Source organism: Triturus cristatus, chromosome 10 (assembly GCF_964204655.1).
Source record: "Triturus cristatus chromosome 10, aTriCri1.1, whole genome shotgun sequence".
NCBI lineage: Eukaryota > Metazoa > Chordata > Amphibia > Caudata > Salamandridae > Triturus > Triturus cristatus.
Genome location: NC_140593.1, coordinates 882782391 through 882800052, shown reverse-complemented (window position 1 = coordinate 882800052; position 17662 = coordinate 882782391). Strand labels below are relative to the sequence as shown.

The 17662-nt window shown below is 45.3% G+C and overlaps 1 protein-coding gene across 6 annotated transcripts in view; it reads left to right on the top strand.

The window, feature by feature from the left end:
- The window catches only part of LOC146796157 (uncharacterized), a 171760-nt gene that overhangs the window by 7672 nt on the left and 146426 nt on the right, over nucleotides 1–17662 (top strand). For all 6 annotated transcript variants that reach the window (XR_014969547.1, XR_014969548.1, XR_014969545.1 and 3 more), the window contains exon 2: nucleotides 12795–12918. The gene's annotated coding sequence lies outside the window, so the exon portion shown is untranslated. The remainder of the gene's footprint in view (nucleotides 1–12794; nucleotides 12919–17662) is intronic.

The following is a 17662-nucleotide window of genomic DNA, read 5'->3' as shown; positions in this document are numbered from 1 at the left end:
GTAGTTTTCGGGGGAAGGCAATAGAAGTTCCTGGTCATGCCAATTTCCATTGGTTCCTCTTTCTGTGGGCAAAATCAAGCTATGTGACCCAGCCCTCCACATCCATAACACTGAGGCCCGGGGCCAGAGGTTCGTACCACCGGGAGTCCAGGGGGCCTGAAGATAGGGGGTCCGGGGATGATTGTGACGGGGTCTGGTTTTCTGTTGAGTATGGGTCGGGGCGGTCGATGGGCCCCACTTGAGCTAGGCTTCCAGTTTGTCTCTTCCCGTCCTTTTTGCACTTCCTGTGCTCTGTTATAGGCACTGGCGATATCAACAGCAATATCCAGGGTAAGGTGTGCATGCTGCCTTACCCACCTTTGTATGGGGGGGATGGAGGGAGGTCAGATATTGTTCCAAGTAGACCTTGGCCATAATCTCCTCTTTCGTGGCGGTAGTTGGCTTTAACCAACGATCAGCCATGTCTCTCACACGGAAATATAGGGCTCTAGGGGTTTCTTGGGGTCCTTCCTTTATCTGGCGTAGCTTCATCCTATAGCACTCGTCGTCTACGCCTAAACGTTCCATGATGCATTGCTTGATTTCTGCATACGGGGTTGTACCCAGGATGTTAGCGGCTTGGTAGGAGGCCTGTAGTTCTCCCGACAGGAGAGGTCCCAGGTATTGTCCCCACTTGTCTGCTGGCCAGGCGGCGGCCAAAGCCATACGTTCAAAGTTATTAAAGAAATATTCAGGATCCTCCCCGGCTACGTATTTTTGCAATATCACCGACGGGAGGGTGCTCGGACCTCTTTGCTGTCCCAAAACGTCTGCAATCTTCCCCATAGCCGTGTCATGGGTCTGGCCTTGGTCAGTGAGGGCCTGTTGCAACTTTCCCCGGTCTTCTTCTACAATGGTGAGGAATTTCTCCATGGCCATCCCCAGGCTTTCTTGGTTCTCCGCCATTCGAGCGAGTACAGCCTCCATGTCTCCGGCGGATCCCACTTCTGACACCACTTGTGGGAGGGCGGGCCGGATAAACAGACGCGGAGGCTGAATATAGTGAGCCAGTGGATAGGTCTTTATTGGTATGGCAGTTGATATGGCCGGTGGATCAGATATCAGGGACTCTTGATGGGGTCTTAGGACCTCTTCCGCTTCTTTCTCTTCTCAACGGTCTCCACCTCCGGTTGCTTGCTCTGGGCTGGTCGGGATGGATTCCCCAGGGAGGCTCATGAGAGGGATAGAGAAAAAACGAAAGGCCGTCAGGGAGATTGTCCTATCTGGACTACGATAAGAAAGATAGATCCGGCACCGCACCCGTGCGTTTAGGGGATGGCAGGTTTAGGACACTGTACCTAGGGTTTAGGGTGGAGTTAGGAATTCCAAGACCCAATCACCAACCTCGTCGCAGGCCCTCGGAAAGGGGGGGGGGGTTTGTAGCTTTAGAGAAATAGTGAGGAAGGGAGAAGAGAGACGTTCTCTACTGCAGCACTGTACCACCACCACAATACACTACACCCTGTGTTCCTGTAACCACCCTCCTCCCGTTACCCCTGTCTACCACCCTCTTCCCAGTCCCGTTTCCCCGTAGTTTAGCCACTCACCGGCCCCGCCGCAACACTTCCTGGTTGCGGCCGCTCTCCAGCCTCCTCCTGTGGGGTCCACCAGTCCTCGCACCACGCTTCGTCCGAGACCTCCGCTGCTTCCTCCTCTTCTGTACTCTGTCGCGTCGCGCTCACTCCTCGCTGCTCCGGTTCCCCGTTCCGCTGTTCCACGCTCTCCGCTTCTCTTCTTTCTCCTTCAGGTTCCCGCTCCACCTTCGCTGCTTCCTCCGTCTCCCGTCTCTCTCCGGCACAAGTGCCCCCGTCTCCTGTAGTAGTCCTTCTTTTCTCCTGCAGTAAAGAAGGACATCCGGGTTTAGTCCCTCCCCCTTCCGGGTCACTCCTGTCGGCGCCAGGACCTGCTCGAATCTGAGGGTCACGGGGCGGGGCCAGCCTCCGTAATGGTGTTGGCCACTCGGGTGAGTTCTCGTGGACGGTTTCCCCGGGCTGAGTCCACAGGTAGGATCGGGGAAGGGGCGTTGGCACGGCAATGTTCGCGGGCCTCTCACATTCACCTTATGAGATTTACTCGCCGTGTGCTCCTCAGCACTACTAACATTTTTAACCATTGTGCTAATGATCACCTTTACTTGACAAGGTCGAAACGCCGTCGACATTACACCGTAACTTTTGGCACCTATGGGATCATTTTTTAAATCTATGAAAAACGAATTATTTCTATATTAATTTGATTCATACCATTTGATCCTTGATTACTGTTTGTCTTTATTGTTTTGCGCCGTCTCACGCTGTGTTTGTATCACTTGTGCACTGCACTTATCACTTACACCCAGCACGGTCAGTTACTCCTGGGCAAAGGTCACTTCCATGAAAAGGTTTTCAAAGAGCCAAAGAAGCACATTGATTGATCCTGGCGGCTTGTCAGGATAATCTCTTGAATTTTTTGTGTCCTTTGATGAAAATATATTTGAACCCGCATGCCAGACCAAAAAATCCGGCACCAGGATCAATCCAATTATACTTGCAGGTTGAACACAATGTGAAATATATCAGCTTAGAAATGCCAACAATTCGATAGCTGCAGAAAGACGTTGGTCAATCCTAATGCGCATTGACCCCAAGCTTACTGAATTGGCCATTGCTAAAGAGGGCCCCATAGCCAACGTTCTTTTATTTGGCGTTTCTTTTGTAAAAGACTTAGGATGGTTCGAGGCAACTTTCATCGCCCTGGATAAGGCTCAAATGTCTCTCATAAAAGATTTTCTGCCCAGCCTTTTTGTACGGGCTGGGCGATATCAGGAACAATAGTCAGCCCTGTTCCTATAGCAAGGTTCCCACAGAGGCTAGGCCCACCGATTGGGAATTATTATGACAATACAAAAGGCGGCATTGTCTTCCTTCCATCTAGAACTAGAGTTAGTCCTGGACATTTCCACAAGCGAGGTTACAAAGGGGGAGCCTACAGCAACGCATGATCCAGTTTTGCAGGTGAGAGTTATTCTGAATTTGGATGTTATATTGGGGTGCAGAATATGACATTTCATACAGAATTGGAGACTAATAACTCAAGATACTGGGTTATCGGAAACAATTCAAGGGTTCAAACTACAGTTTTATGGGACTCCAGATCAACAAGTGATTCCCAGGTAACTGTCTTTTTTTTAAAAATAAACAAGTTTTATAGACTTTGAGGTGTGAGAGTTTCTAATCAAAGAAGCAATCTGTATAACATAGCCTCGCCCCTGGGATTTTGTCAACAATATCTTTCTAGTTGTGAAGAAAGAAGGAGTATACAGACTTGTTTTAAACATTTGAGTGTTCAATGCCTGAATGCTATGCAGACATTTCAAGATGGATGGAATCCATCTTTTAAGGAATCTGCTACAGGAAAACCAAGTAGATGGTCAAATTGGATTTCAAAGATTCTTAATCTGACCAGTTCTATTTTCCCTCTCGCAAAGGTTTTTTTCCAGTTTTTCTGGAAGCAAAGTGTTATGAGTTTATGGTCCTTCAATTTGGCCTCTCATTGGCCCAATGATGTTTTACCAAACTAATAAGGCCAGTCGTTGTGGCTCTAAGTTTTAAATGAGCATGATTAATTGTGTATTCAAAGAGCTCGTAACTATGGCTCAAGATTTGATACAAGTAATGCTTCACTTGTCCTGGGTGATTCATTTACTTCAAGAACTTGGTTTTGTAATCAATGCAAAGAAATCTGTATTTACGCCGACTAAGACTATGGAGTTCTTAGGCTTTTGAGTGGACTCAATAACAATAAAACTGCAATTTTCTATACACAAAGAGGTAAAGACCACAAAAAGAGATTTGAGGTAATGTAATGTAAATGTAAATTGATACTTTTATAGCGCACTACTCACCCGCAAGGGTCTCAAGGCGCTTGTACAAATACCGCTGTGGAACCCATCCTGGCTTTCCCTGTGAGGCGCCCACTCCTGGGCACCCCCAAGGTGGAGGCCAGGCATCCTTAGCGTTGTGGGGGCCATTGTGGAGATTAAGCAAGCTATTGCCCAGAGTTGCAGAGTGGGACTCCATGATTGGAATGGCACCGAGGCGAGAATTATCAGGTATGTGGAATTTTGAGCCCAAGACCCGCCGAGGCGGGGAATTGAACCCTGGTCCCGGGCTAGACCTCTGCATCAGGGTCTGCTGCTCTAATCATTGAGCCACACTTCTCAGCACTGTGCAACCACATTCCAGCCTTGAGGTCATTAGCCTTCTGGCCTGTTCAGTGCAAGCAATATTTTATGGTCCTTCACACTACAAGACCTGTTACGAGTTCAGGTCATTATCAGGAACAGGTTACAGAGTTATTGTGCTGAACGGGAAGTGGGATCTCAAGTATGAGCCAATCAAGGGTCCAAGAACAGGGACAATGTTTAGGGCAGGGAGGCCAGGGGTGCACCGTCAATCATGGTGTTCTGAAGCAGTACGGGGAAGCGAAGAAGCGCAGTGTCCTTGAGGGAAGTGAGGCATCCAGCGAGTGTTACCGTCGGGGAGGAGAAGCCGTCTGGTATCAGGGGCCTTGTAAAGAATACTCCGTTGAGTCGAGGAGAACGTAGGTGTACTAGGAAATAAATCCAACCCGCCAAATTAGTCCGGGGGCGGCATGGGGGCTTGTGTCCAATGCCGCAGATGTAGTAATTGCGAGTGCCAGGTGGTTGCTCCATAGGCACAGAGGGTATTGGCCTCTTCTAACTTAGGCTACTTTATAGGTTTGCATTGCTATTCACAAAAGCAATATACTTCTCAAATGTAGAGCAGTGAAATGTCGGAACAGCACTCAAGAGGCTAAAATATATCTAAAAGAATATCAAACATAAAAAGTTAATCAATCAACCAACCAGAATTGAGCAACTTCAGATGCAAAAGAGATCTGATAGGGTGAGGGAAATGCATCTAAATTGCACAAGCATTGTTCAATAAAGCTCGCTCTATCTATCTATCTATCTATCTATCTATCTATCTATCTATCTATCTATCTATCTATCTATCTATCTATCTATCTATCTATCTATCTATCTATCTATCTATCTATCTATCTATCTATCTATCTATCTATCTATCTATCTATCTATCTATCTATCTATCATTGAACCTTAAGAGGTCTCTTTGCCCAAAGTAACAAAAAAGCTGTGCCAAAAATAATAAAATACGCAATTCAAAGATACTTGTCTTAGTCCAAACACTATGTGGGCTGAGCCTTTTGGGAATACTGCAATTTATTCATATTTTGTTTTGTAAACTCACATGAATTCATAACATTGAACCTGCATTAAGAATAGGTTTTGGTGATTATTATCTATTGACGAAAAGAGGGAAAAAGCAGCACTCTTGTTAAAACCCTAGGATGATAAAGGAGGGCTTCGAAGTTACAACAATCTCATGCTGAAGTAAAAGATAGGAATCCATCAGCACACCTAAATTATGGACAACTTCCGAAGGAGGACAGGGACCCATTGGTTGGACCACAGATCAGAATAGGTGTGCATTACATGTGAGCATTGTCTTAGATGGGTGCAACTTTAATAAGCATTTGCAATGCAATAGGTCTCACATTTACGAGAGTTTGAGCTATTGGCATTCTATTGGCATTGTAAATGACAATGCCTTTTATTTATGTGTTGATTTTTAAAACATAAATAAAAGGCATTTAACAATGCCAATAGCTTAAACTCTCGCAAATGCGAGACCTATTGCATTGCAAATGCTTGATTTCCATTTCCAACAAAACAAGAAGAGTGCCAATGCTGCACTTAACTCAAAAAAAGATTTGGACCATGAAGCTGAATGAAACAGTTTCACTCACAACCACTTTTTCTGTTGGGTTTAATCCACATTATTTGTATATAGTACATTTGCTTATTAATTTGCACGGTTTCAATATAACACTTATGACATATCAAAAATAGAAAAAACAATACAACATTGATATCCACATTACATATACAAATTAAAGCGACACCACCACTAGCATACAACAATCACTCGGACAGAGAAACAGACATACTCATCAAGCATACTAAACACTGTTTGTCACAAAAAATATTAGTTGAATATAAAAAACATCAAGCCATCAACAGTTATAACTTGGCACAGTTATGATATACTGCATTTAATTGTTTTGTAGATGATTGGCCAAAAGCGAAGAAAGGTCTACGCGTTTCGAATCCCTTCGCATGTAGGGATTCTCTTCAGGACCAACACTCTCTGAAACAAAGCAGAAACAAAACTGAGTTTTACCAAATGACCCTAAACCAATTGAATACCGAACCACACACCTTATTCTGGCGTCTTACCTGCGGCTGAATGCACACAGAAGAGGCTATCAAAGTTAATAATAAATCCGTCAGATGCCCTAAAAGAAGAGGGAGTGAGAATCACGAAGGTGTCACCTCTAAAAAAACAATCTTTGACATGAATGAGTGGGCTACGGGGGCAGTCTTACTTGTCAAGCTGATGTGGTGTCAGAATGGCGTTTCTGGCTCAGAATTCAACAACATAAATCTAGAATTCGTAAAAATGTCCAAAACGCCCCGCTGGTGAATCATTGGCACCTTAACAATCATACGGAAAAGGATGTAAAATGGACCGTTATTTCCAAAGTGGTACAAGACAGCCGAGGCGGTGACCTTGATGCTAAATTACTAAAAAGGGAAGCTATGCTTATCATAAAATTCAACACGTCAGTCGACGGTCTGAATGAAATTTCTGAGATCTATAATTTATAACTGGTCCCAGCCTTGATCTGGGTTACACTGCATTCAGTTTGTTTCATCTCAGACATGTTAACATCGTGCGCAGGTGCGATCTCTCTTTACCATGCCAGTATATCACTGACGCGCTCTTATCTGGCTCAGACCACTTGCTCTACATTATATCACTTGTTTTATTTTGAATAATTCAAATCAACATTAGGCCATAAAAGCCTGCTATTGTATTGGTCTGAGCTCCTATCCTATACATTATGGTGTTTCTTCTTTCGAATAAAGTTTCGTGTCTATATTCCAAAAAAACACTCCAATAAGACTACATTTCCCATGAACACCGATTTATCCTGACACGTTTACCTGGGTCATCAAGGAGCGCTTAGGGCTCCCTCTAATGATAGCTACGGAACCTCTGCAGTCCGAAATGGAAAATTCCACGTCTATTCAGACTAGGCTGCAATTCGTTTTCTGTCACGAGTAATACACACGCAGTACAAACGCCATAATAAATCCCGAAACTACAACTCCCTGGACTCAACTCCGGCGGAAGCACCGGCATTTAAAGAGATGCCATTTCCTCCTGGATTGCATTCCTATTACAATGGCGTCATACGCACGGACTGAGGTTTTTTCACTGCCCTGTAACGATCATCTTTAGGTAAGAGTTGTTGCCCTGTGCAGCTCCGCAATACTAGATAGAACGCTACATTCGCTAAGAAGCACGACTAACGAAGGGCTCTCCCATTTTTTCAGAAGATATAAACAACTGTAAAAGTAATTCTTGCACAGAAGGCCTGTAGATTGCTGAACTGGCAATACAGCATTTCTAAAACCCAGATTCTGACGCCAGAGGACAGAAACGCCATTCTGACACCAGACCTTTCTTCGCTTTTGGCCAATCATCTACAAAACAATTAAATGCAGTATATCATAACTGTGCCAAGTTATAACTGTTGATGGCTTGATGTTTTTTATATTCAACTAATATTTTTTGTGAGAAACAGTGTTTAGTATGCTTGATGAGTATGTTTGTTTCTCTGTCCGAGTGATTGTTGTATGCTAGTGGTGGTGTCGCTTTAATTTGTATATGTAATGTGGATATCAATGTTGTATTGTTTTTTCTATTTTTGATATGTCATAAGTGTTATATTGAAACCGTGCAAATTAATAAGCAAATGTACTATATACAAATAATGTGGATTAAACCCAACGGAAAAAGTGGTTGTGAGTGAAACTGTTTCATTCAGCTTCATGGTCCAAATCTTTTTTTGAGTTAAGTGCAGCATTGGCACTCTTCTTGTTTTGTTGACTATACGTGGCTTGGCCTTGCTGCTATCGAGCCAAAACCCGAGTTTGTTCTTCATGTTTTCCATTTCCAGCACTGGACAGAACAGTTTAGTCGCGTGTGTGCCCTGTCACAAGGGATGGAAAGTTCAGTACAGACCCCACTGCATTGCTCACAAATATGGCTGTGTTGTTTTACCAAGGACATTCAACCACCCTGCTGACTCACTATCAAACAACGCTAAGCTGTGTGTTCACTGCTAGTCAACGCCTTCTTCAAGTCTAACTGACTGCCAGACAAACTCTCTTTCAGACGGGTTTTTATGAACCCAGGAGTGTCTTCAGCTGAAGGGATGGGTGCTGCAAGGACCGAAGAAGGAGGAACCGTTCGGACACTGGGCGCCAGTGACATCAATATCTCTGCTAACCACCGTGAATAATCAGGACTTGCTTTTCCACCCCGTAGCCATATGTGAAACCCTAGCACAGCAACCACAACCCAAGGATTTTGAAAATGCGGAGGCCATAAGCATCACTTGCTGTTCCAAGTGCCAGCTCCTATATTTCTTCCTTGCTGTTAGCATCGCTCAGCACTGCAGGTTCATGCACCAGTTGCAGATAACTATGTGCTAACAAAAATAGGAATGCTGGCGAGCTGACTCAGCCTTTCATCATTCTGAGACAACTAAATTAAGTGAGTAAGTAACCTTTGTGTGCGGCAACACTGGCATGATTTGGAGAGTGGCCCCTCTACTTGTAACACAAGGGAGACATGTACTCCCCATCCCCATCATGTACGTGGCTCTACCCCTACTATCAAGTACAGAGTTCTGTTGCTTTTATGGCTGATATATAATATGCAATTATACATACATAGTATACATTTGTTTGGAAACCCACAGTGCATTATACTGCATAGGATCAAACAAATGTATTTGTCCCATCGACCAATACAAATACTAGCCCACAAATTGCCCACACACAGCTTCCCTAATCAGCCTCTATGACTTAAGGCTACCTTCCAGACCCTTAAAGGGACCATCCACAACATTATCTCCTAATAGATCATTCTAGAATATCTATTCTTGGTGATTGTTAGCAATGCAGTTCTGGGTAAAGGGAACTTTTTTTTTAACTCTACACCAGATGGCTGCTTAAAAGGGCATCTCGAATCTATAAGAGCTACAGAACCATAAAGTGGTAAACTGGCTATACAATTGTTGGTAACATAACATAACCTGTAGAACAAAAGGCAGCATTATTTTAATTAACCCTTTTCACTTTTTGGCTGATTATTCCATACATTATTTCCCTGGTGGGCGCCCACACGTCCAGTTGTAACATAGAACGAAACTGGACACCCGCATTGTTGTCTGCATTGTAGCAGTGCCAATAAGAGTGACTATTTTAAAATAGCAACATTTTATTGCTTTTTGTATATCTAAAAATAAAAAAAGAACAGCACTCTTGCAGAAATGTCATCTACATTGAGGCAGAGAGCCCAATAGTATAGCAACTTTACATAGAACATAACATGCAGTGAAAATAGAAACCTAACCTTATACTCGTGGTCACTTAAGCAAACTGTTGCCTCCATGGGCCCATATCCTCAGGTCGGTCACAATAACCTACACCACTCAACCATTCCGCAATATAACTGTTGTATCTCAGCCCGAATGTCATGCAATATCATGTTTAGCTCCCTAGCAGTGTGTGTCTAGCCCGTGATTACTCCCCGCCTTCTACAATTCACACAAGGGGGGGGGAATCTTGGGTGTAAATGTTGTGGAGCATGTCGGGCCCTTTAAATTGTGTTCTTCATCTGTGTCCCATAAATCCGAATTATTGAACAAGTACAGACCATGTGGAAGAACTCGCCCACCTCCAAATGACGCCTCTGAAATGTGGGAAATATTAGCACCATTATGGAATGCTGATGTTGGCTCAGTCAATCAGAATGCTGGCACTTACTGCTGCTGTTTGTCGCCATTCTAAGTTCACTTAGAGTGTGAAGCTGACTGGGGGAGCAGGCAGGAAACAGATTGACCTGAAAGTGTCTAACAGACAGACAGAAGGTTGACTCGGGAATAGCTGCACGCCCTGGTAGGCGTAAACTGCTCAGAAGAGAGGGGTCTCCCAGCCTTCGAGTCTCGGATATGCAGGAAGAAAGGGCATTAAACTGGGTAGCATTGGTGAAGGTGTTGATCAGTAGTAGGCTGCGGTAGCAGGTGCTGAACCCCCTACTACTCTCCTTACTATCCCTGGTCTCAGGGGTCATGAAAGTTTTGACAGGACGAGGAAAAAAACAGCAATTCACACTTACTGACGCCCCCCCCCGCTCTGCTGCAACTCGGTGGCTGTTCATGGCTTAGGGTATGCGAAGGAGCCACCCCTGTGATGTCATGGGGGAGTCCAGTGGGTACGTGATGTCACTTATTCTAACCCTGGGATAAAGTGTCTATCACGCTCAGGTTACACTCTGAGTACATGGCATCTTAAATCGGATTATACATGGGAAATATACACATGTAAAGCACCATACATTTTTTCAATTTTCCAGAATTGTCCTCACTCATTCTGAATCATTGAAAAGGAAATATTTACCACCACCACGTTCACTAGTAGTCATTGCTAGAGGCGAGAGATAACATGCCCTCTGTCGGTGTATTCCATCCTCCCCGGGGGTGTTTATTGGCATGTTCTAGCCGCCTGAAAACACTGCCAAGAATTATTCCTGTGAGAACGGGCAGTATTACCGGCAATGCTGTAATGCGGGCACAATATTACCGGCAATGCTGTAGTGCGGGCAAAATATTACCGGCAATGCTGTAATACGGGCACAGTATTACCGACAATCTTGTAATGCTGGCACAGTATTACCGGCAATCTTGTAATGCGGGCACAGTTTTACCGGCAATGCTAAAATGCGGCAGAGCTTAAAATGCCGGCAACAGTTACCAAACATTTTTACTACTCTGTCGAGGTCCAAAACGCCTTTCCTTGTTTCTTTGTAAACATAAGACAGAAACAGCTGTATGTGAGCGAAACGTGCTCCAATTCAAACTATTCCCAATACGCTTTGCATGTTAAAACGTTTCAAGACACGACACGTGACGCCGTATTTTCAAAAACTTTATAAATGATCAGCGTTGTTCTGAAATCCCCGTTCTTTCATAAAGCCATGCACCAGATTCAGCCCGAAAAAACACATACCGCGCAGGAAAGTGCTCACACAGAAAGTACTATTCTGTCTCGGTGTGTACACAACAGGGCTCGCAGAATCAGACCCACTTTTCATTTCTTCACTGCAACTTTAACACCATAATTTTTACAAATGTGATATACTCGACTGGCACAAATCAAACCGAATTCCGCTTAACTGCACTCTCAGGAATGTAGAGCCCGCTGATGACAAGTAAAAAAAGCGATCGCAAAAGCGATCGCTAATGTAAAAAAAAAAACACGCCCGCGAACGGTGCGCGCGCGCGCCACTGCGAGCCATACGTGTTTTCAATTATCTCGCCCGTGTCTGGGCACGATAATTGAAAACATATGGGCTTTGGTGCGCATAACAGACACCAAAAGGCCATGGGCGGAGCAATGCGCCCGCCTTTGGCCTATTGCGTGCTCTGCTTTAAAAAAACACGCACACAAAGCCCAATAGCGGAACCCAAAAGGAAAAGCACACGCATGAGCGTGTGTGATTCCAGGGTCCGTTTTCAAACCCCGGACAAAAGGGCTCTCGCCTGCGCGAGCACTGCTGCGCAGTGCAACGCAGGGCGCGAGCGCTAAAAAGTGTACAGTCTTCGACCAGCTGATTGGTGTGAAATCTGATAATTATCAGTGTGGCATGGATATTTGATGCTGCTGAGGATCTGTGTCATACACATAGAAACTTAAAAAAAAAGTTCAGATGCTACAAGTATATTTGCTTTCTCTAATCCAGATTTAAAAATCTGTCTCTAATCCAGACCTAAAACTTTATTTAACTGTGTTTTTATATTCACAATTCTGAACCCACTTTGAGAAAACTAATAAACGATAATCACATCTGATCTACCACAATATACCAGCACTATTGTTAATTAAATAATAAACTTGGTGAACGCATTATGCTCACTACATACCAGGGTAATTTTCCTTACAAACAAATGTAGGAAATATGATATTGTATGCAAGAAGTAGCCATCCCCGAAGAGCGAAATGGAACCATCCAGTATGGGGAATTAGTGAGACTAAAACGAAACTGCAACTCATACACTTGTTGTCTCATGTCTCGGTTTCTAGGAGGGTCAACTGAAAAACAGTAGGAGGCACTTTTTATGTTTCCAGAAAAGGACTAATTGGGAACTGTTATTAGAAAGCAGTTTAACATCTTTGATACTGTGTTGAAAAGCTGCAATTTATTTATTTTCTCTTAGAGTTTCCTCAGTGAATCTGTGAAGCTGCAATAATCCTGGCAAGGGCCTGGTTAATATTCTTGGTAAGCCGGTTACCAAACATTTCATGCATCAACTTTTTGAGAAACAGCGAGGGAGCCATTTAGGGTAAACCCTTGTTTGAAACAGGGTGTCCGCCAACTACAGTCAGAAAACGTGGTTCTTGTCGTTCATTGTTGACTGTAATTCCTGCTTCCTGCCGTAGTGCACTACCCGTTGCCCACTTTTTGCTATCATTCTATGTTGATGAGTGTGTTTGGTTAACACAACTAAATTTTGTTATATTTGCTTTTCAGCAGCTGGTAAAGCCTCAGGCTGACGAACGCTACCTAATTTTTGGGCAAATAAGCCAAAGAAGAAGAGACACCAGCCTCCTTTGCTGCTCTTGTGTCTCTACGGCAGTCAACAACCCCATTGTTTAAGGTAAGGAAACTGCTGCTATATTTTACATTGTAGTTAAGGGCTATGTAAGTTGCCTACATGGTGGGTGGCGTCTACATGCACCAAACCTCATACGTTGTACTTTGATTATTGACAGGTAACTTTAATATTGGTAAGACACCATGATTACAGTAGAGCAACTACTTGCAAATCCGTTCATTGGACTGAAACATGAAGAGAAACTAATTGTAAAACCAGCTAGACCTAAACCTACAACAAAGTTCCCAAGACAGGGGGAAGATCTACACACGTTCTTTCTCGAACACCTAGTACACAAAAGTTGATTGGCTTACAGGGTGTACTTCAAATTCTCTGTTCTGCTTCCCTGCTTGCTGTTTGGTGGTAAAATTCTTTGTACAAAAAAAGGAGTAAAAGACTTGAAGCACTTGTCACACAAAGTAAAGAAGCATGCACACACAAAAATACATATGGAAAACCTGCTGAGACTGTGAATGTTGGGAGACACACCGATTGAAGCCCACATAAGCAATGCCTACCGCAAAACAATAAAGAAACACAATGAAGCAGTTGATAGGAATAGACACATACTATCAAAAATCACTGATTGCATTTGTTTCTGTGGTGCTTTTGAACTTGCATAAAGAGGGCATGATGAATCTCAAAGTTCCACAAATCATGATATATTCAGAGGACTTGTGGATTTAATAGCAAGCATAGACTGTGAAATGGAAGCACATCTAGCAAGTGCTACAGACTTCAAGGGCACCTGTAAAATAATACAAAATGAACTGCTTGAGTGCATGCTAGAGATTGTAAGAAGCAATAGCGTACAAGAGTTGAAAAACACCGACTTTGTCGCTATTCAGGCTGATGACACCACTGATGTGGCCACTAAATCACAGTCTGTACTGATCCTTTGGTACCTTGACAATGACAGCAAAGTTGTGGAGAGGTTCTATGGTTTCACACATTTAAGGGACTCTAGTGCAGGAAGCATTTCTTCAGCTAATCTTTTCCAGAGCAGCCTCAAAAACAAAAACTGATTGTGTAGTGTAGTTCCAATAGTACCCTTCATGCAGGACCTACGCATTTGCGGATAACATAAACTGTGGGTCTGGTGGCAGACTGACTCTGTTCACCCCCACCGAATATGTTAGCCTGTTTTCGCATTAGCTAGCACATAGTGCTACTAGAATCTCCTGTTATCAGTGAGATTAGTTTCTGCAACCTCAGAACATAATAACCTCAGACTCGTGGAAAAAATATACTACTTTTCACCCAGTCACTCGTGCTTGCTTGTTTTGCTCTCTGAAAGATACACAGAAGAAACAGTCGGGCGTGTTTACAATAAGAATTTATTGTACCGTTGTTCTTCTCATGTAAAACAAATGTGCTGCTACAACTGTAACACAGTAGCAGAGATATAGAACCAGCAGTATAGTGAATAAAAAGGAATAGTATTGTTCTACCATTTTGCAATAGTCATGAACACATACATGAATATAAAATGCATTTATAAAATAAAGTACGTACTTCTAAGATGCCTGTTTAGATGTACCTGAGTGTACCTAGTATGTAAGTAAGTGCGAAAGAGCTACTAAGCCTAAGAGCCTAATAGTCTAGAATCCAAGAGCCAAGAATCCCGCTAGGATTTAGTCGAACCTCCATACTTGAATAGTGAGAGTGTGGGACTTCATCCTGGACTTGAGTTGGACACCCCATCAGGGATAGTTAGGCCACTGTCAGCTGGAGCGATGGCATGCCGGAGCTGCAGCGTCTTTGATCAGTGTGTCAGCCTTGAAGTCTCAGTTCCCTCCTGTTGGAAACAGCCCACTCCCACTCCGCAGGGTGGTGGTGGACTCCCCGAACACACTGTGGTAGCTTGGCTCGAGTGGTCAGGAAACAGGCGCAGTGCTAAGCATACAATATACCCATACAATAACCATGCGTGCATCCGTTCCAAAAACGACTCTACACCGTAAAAATTATGAAAATATTCTTTCTTTATCTTTTTCTCTTAGTTGCTGATTGGGAAAATAAATAGGTCAATCACAATATACAAGTTTCAATTAGTGCAGGTCAAATAAATATTGGCTGTTTGATGAAATAAATAGGGGTGATCATAAATAACAGGGCATAAATACAAGTGCAATATATACAGACAATTAAATACTTTGAGGTAATAAATACTGTACCAATAAATACTGTACCAATAAATACTGTACACCAACAAGTCCTGTGGACCTATAAATATAGTGCAGCAATAAATAGATAAGAACTTAATAAATACAGTATCCCCAATAAGTAATTAGAAGTATACAGCCACACTCCTGTAATCAGATGACACTTCACTTCTTAAGGGCTGATTTGGCCCAGGCACAGCTTGTAGGGTTGTGGAAGGCTTGGGGGGGTTCTACTCCCTGGCTGAGGCAAAGGCTGAGGCCTAAACTGAGGTAGATCAAAAGGGGGGGGAATACCAATGCCCTGGCTTTCCTTCTCCACACAACCTCTCTAGGTTAGTCCCAGTTCACCCCAGGCACAGTCAGGTGGGTTTCAGCACCTCCCTAGCCCCTTAGAGTAGTCTCTCAGGTCTCCACAGGGCCTAAGGCGCCCTCTACTCCACTTACTGCCCTTTTCTGATGTTCCGACGCCGCTGGAGTCGTGTCGACGCCGTGAGGCGGTTCCGGTTCGGTCTCGGCGGCCTCGGCACAATGTCAGTTCTTTGACGACGCCGGTAGGCGGTTCCGGTCCGATGTCGGCGGCCTCGGTTCGATCTCGACCTCCAATTCGACGGCTTCGGGCAGTCTCTTCACGATGTCGACTTCGGGCGGCTCCGGTCCGATGGCGCTCTCGGCTCCGATGACGTCGGCCGGCCTGGCCTCGATGTCGACTTCCGGCGACTCCGGGGTGCGATCCTCACCCCCGACCTCCGATACTCCTCCTCACAGGTTCCGGGCGACTCCGGAGTGCGATCCTCACTCCCGACCTCCGGTGCTCCTCTACCTCGGTCTCCGACGACTCCGGAGGGCGGACTTCACTCCTCCGATGACGCCGCTCGCTCGACCTCGGTTCACTTCCTTCTCGACCCTTGGTATTCCTCTCGACCTCCGTCGGCGCCCTCTTACGACCTCAGGCGGCTCCGGGTACGACGTCTGCTACCTCAGTCAGCGCCGCTTCTCCACCTCGGGCTCCAGGTCTTCGGCTACTCGACGCCAGGCTCCAGGGAAACCAGTTCTCAGGTCAGAATCTTGCTGCTTTATTGGTTCTAAGGCCTGTTCCTGCTGTCCAGGTCCTTAGGATGGTTTTCTGCTGTCTTCTTCCCACACAGGGCTATAGGCTGGGATCCATCAGTAGGGACAAGTATCAAGGGTGGGTTTATGGACCCCACTCCAGGCACAAGTTTCCACCCCTGCTGCTTCACTCCTTCCTCCTTCACTCTTGTGCTCCTCTCTCTTCACCAGTCAGGTGCCAACTGCCAGCTCCAACTGCCAACTGCCTCTCTTATCCTCCCAACATTCTAAACCGCCTCCAACTGTCACAGAGTTCTGGAATGTTCTGGAAGGTGCTGGTAGGTTCCAGTGGATGCTGGTGATGTCACAGGTGGCCACCATTTTGTGCTCCAGGCCCTCAGACAGAAGTTTCAGGGGTAGCTAAAATGGCTCCCTGAATCTGTAGCAACACGAAAAAGTCTGGTGGTTCCCAAAAAGGAAAAATTCAAACAGGGTTTGAGGCAAAAGTGGGACAAAATAAATAATGATGAGGAGGGATCACCCAAAGGGCTGACAGGTCTAACACGCGTCCCCCCCAGCTGAAAGTGGGGAGAGCTACCCAACCCCTTGGGAGTTCTCATCACTAAGGCGGAAATACCTTGAGAGACCGTCTGCATTGGCGTGGTCCACTCCAGGCCGATGTTCCACCTGAAAGTCCATCCCCTGTAGGGAAATAGACCACCTCAACAACTTGGGATTCTCCCCCTTAATCTGCATCAGCCAGCGAAGGGGTCTGTGGTCGGTCTGAACCAGGAAGTGCGAGCCAAACAGGTATGGCCGCAACTTCTTCAGAGCCCATACCACTGCAAAGGCTTCACGCTCTATTGCACTCCACTTCTGTTCCCTGGGAAGTAGTCTCCGGGATAGGAAGACCACGGGTTGATCCAGACCCTCTTCGTTGAGTTGCGATAACACTGCCCCAATGCCATGTTCTGATGCATCTGTCTGGACAATGAACTTCTTGGAAAAGTCTGGGGCCCTTAAGACCGGGGCCTCGCACATGGCTTTCTTCAATTTCTCAAAGGCTTGCTGACAAGCCTCCGTCCAGACTACCCGTCGAGGTTGTTTCTTGGACGTGAGCTCCGTGAGAGGGGCTACGATGGTACCGTACCCCTTCACGAAGCGGCGATAGTATCCCGTGAGGCCCAAAAATGCTCGGACCTCAGTCTGTGTCTTGGGGGGTTCCCAGGCCATGATGGCCTCGATCTTCGCCTGGAGGGGTTGCACCGTTCCCCTACCCACCAAGTGTCCAAGGTACACTACCGACCCCTGCCCGATCTGGCACTTGCTGGCCTTGATCGTCAATCCAGCTTGTCTCAGGGCCTGGAGAACAGCTTGCAGGTGACGCAAGTGATCCTCCCAGCTGCTACTGAAGACGGCTATGTCATCCAGATAAGCAGCAGAGAAACTCTCCATTCCGGTGAGGATCTGGTTTACCAGGCGCTGAAACGTGGCAGGTGCGTTCTTGAGCCCAAAGGGCATCACACAGAACTGGT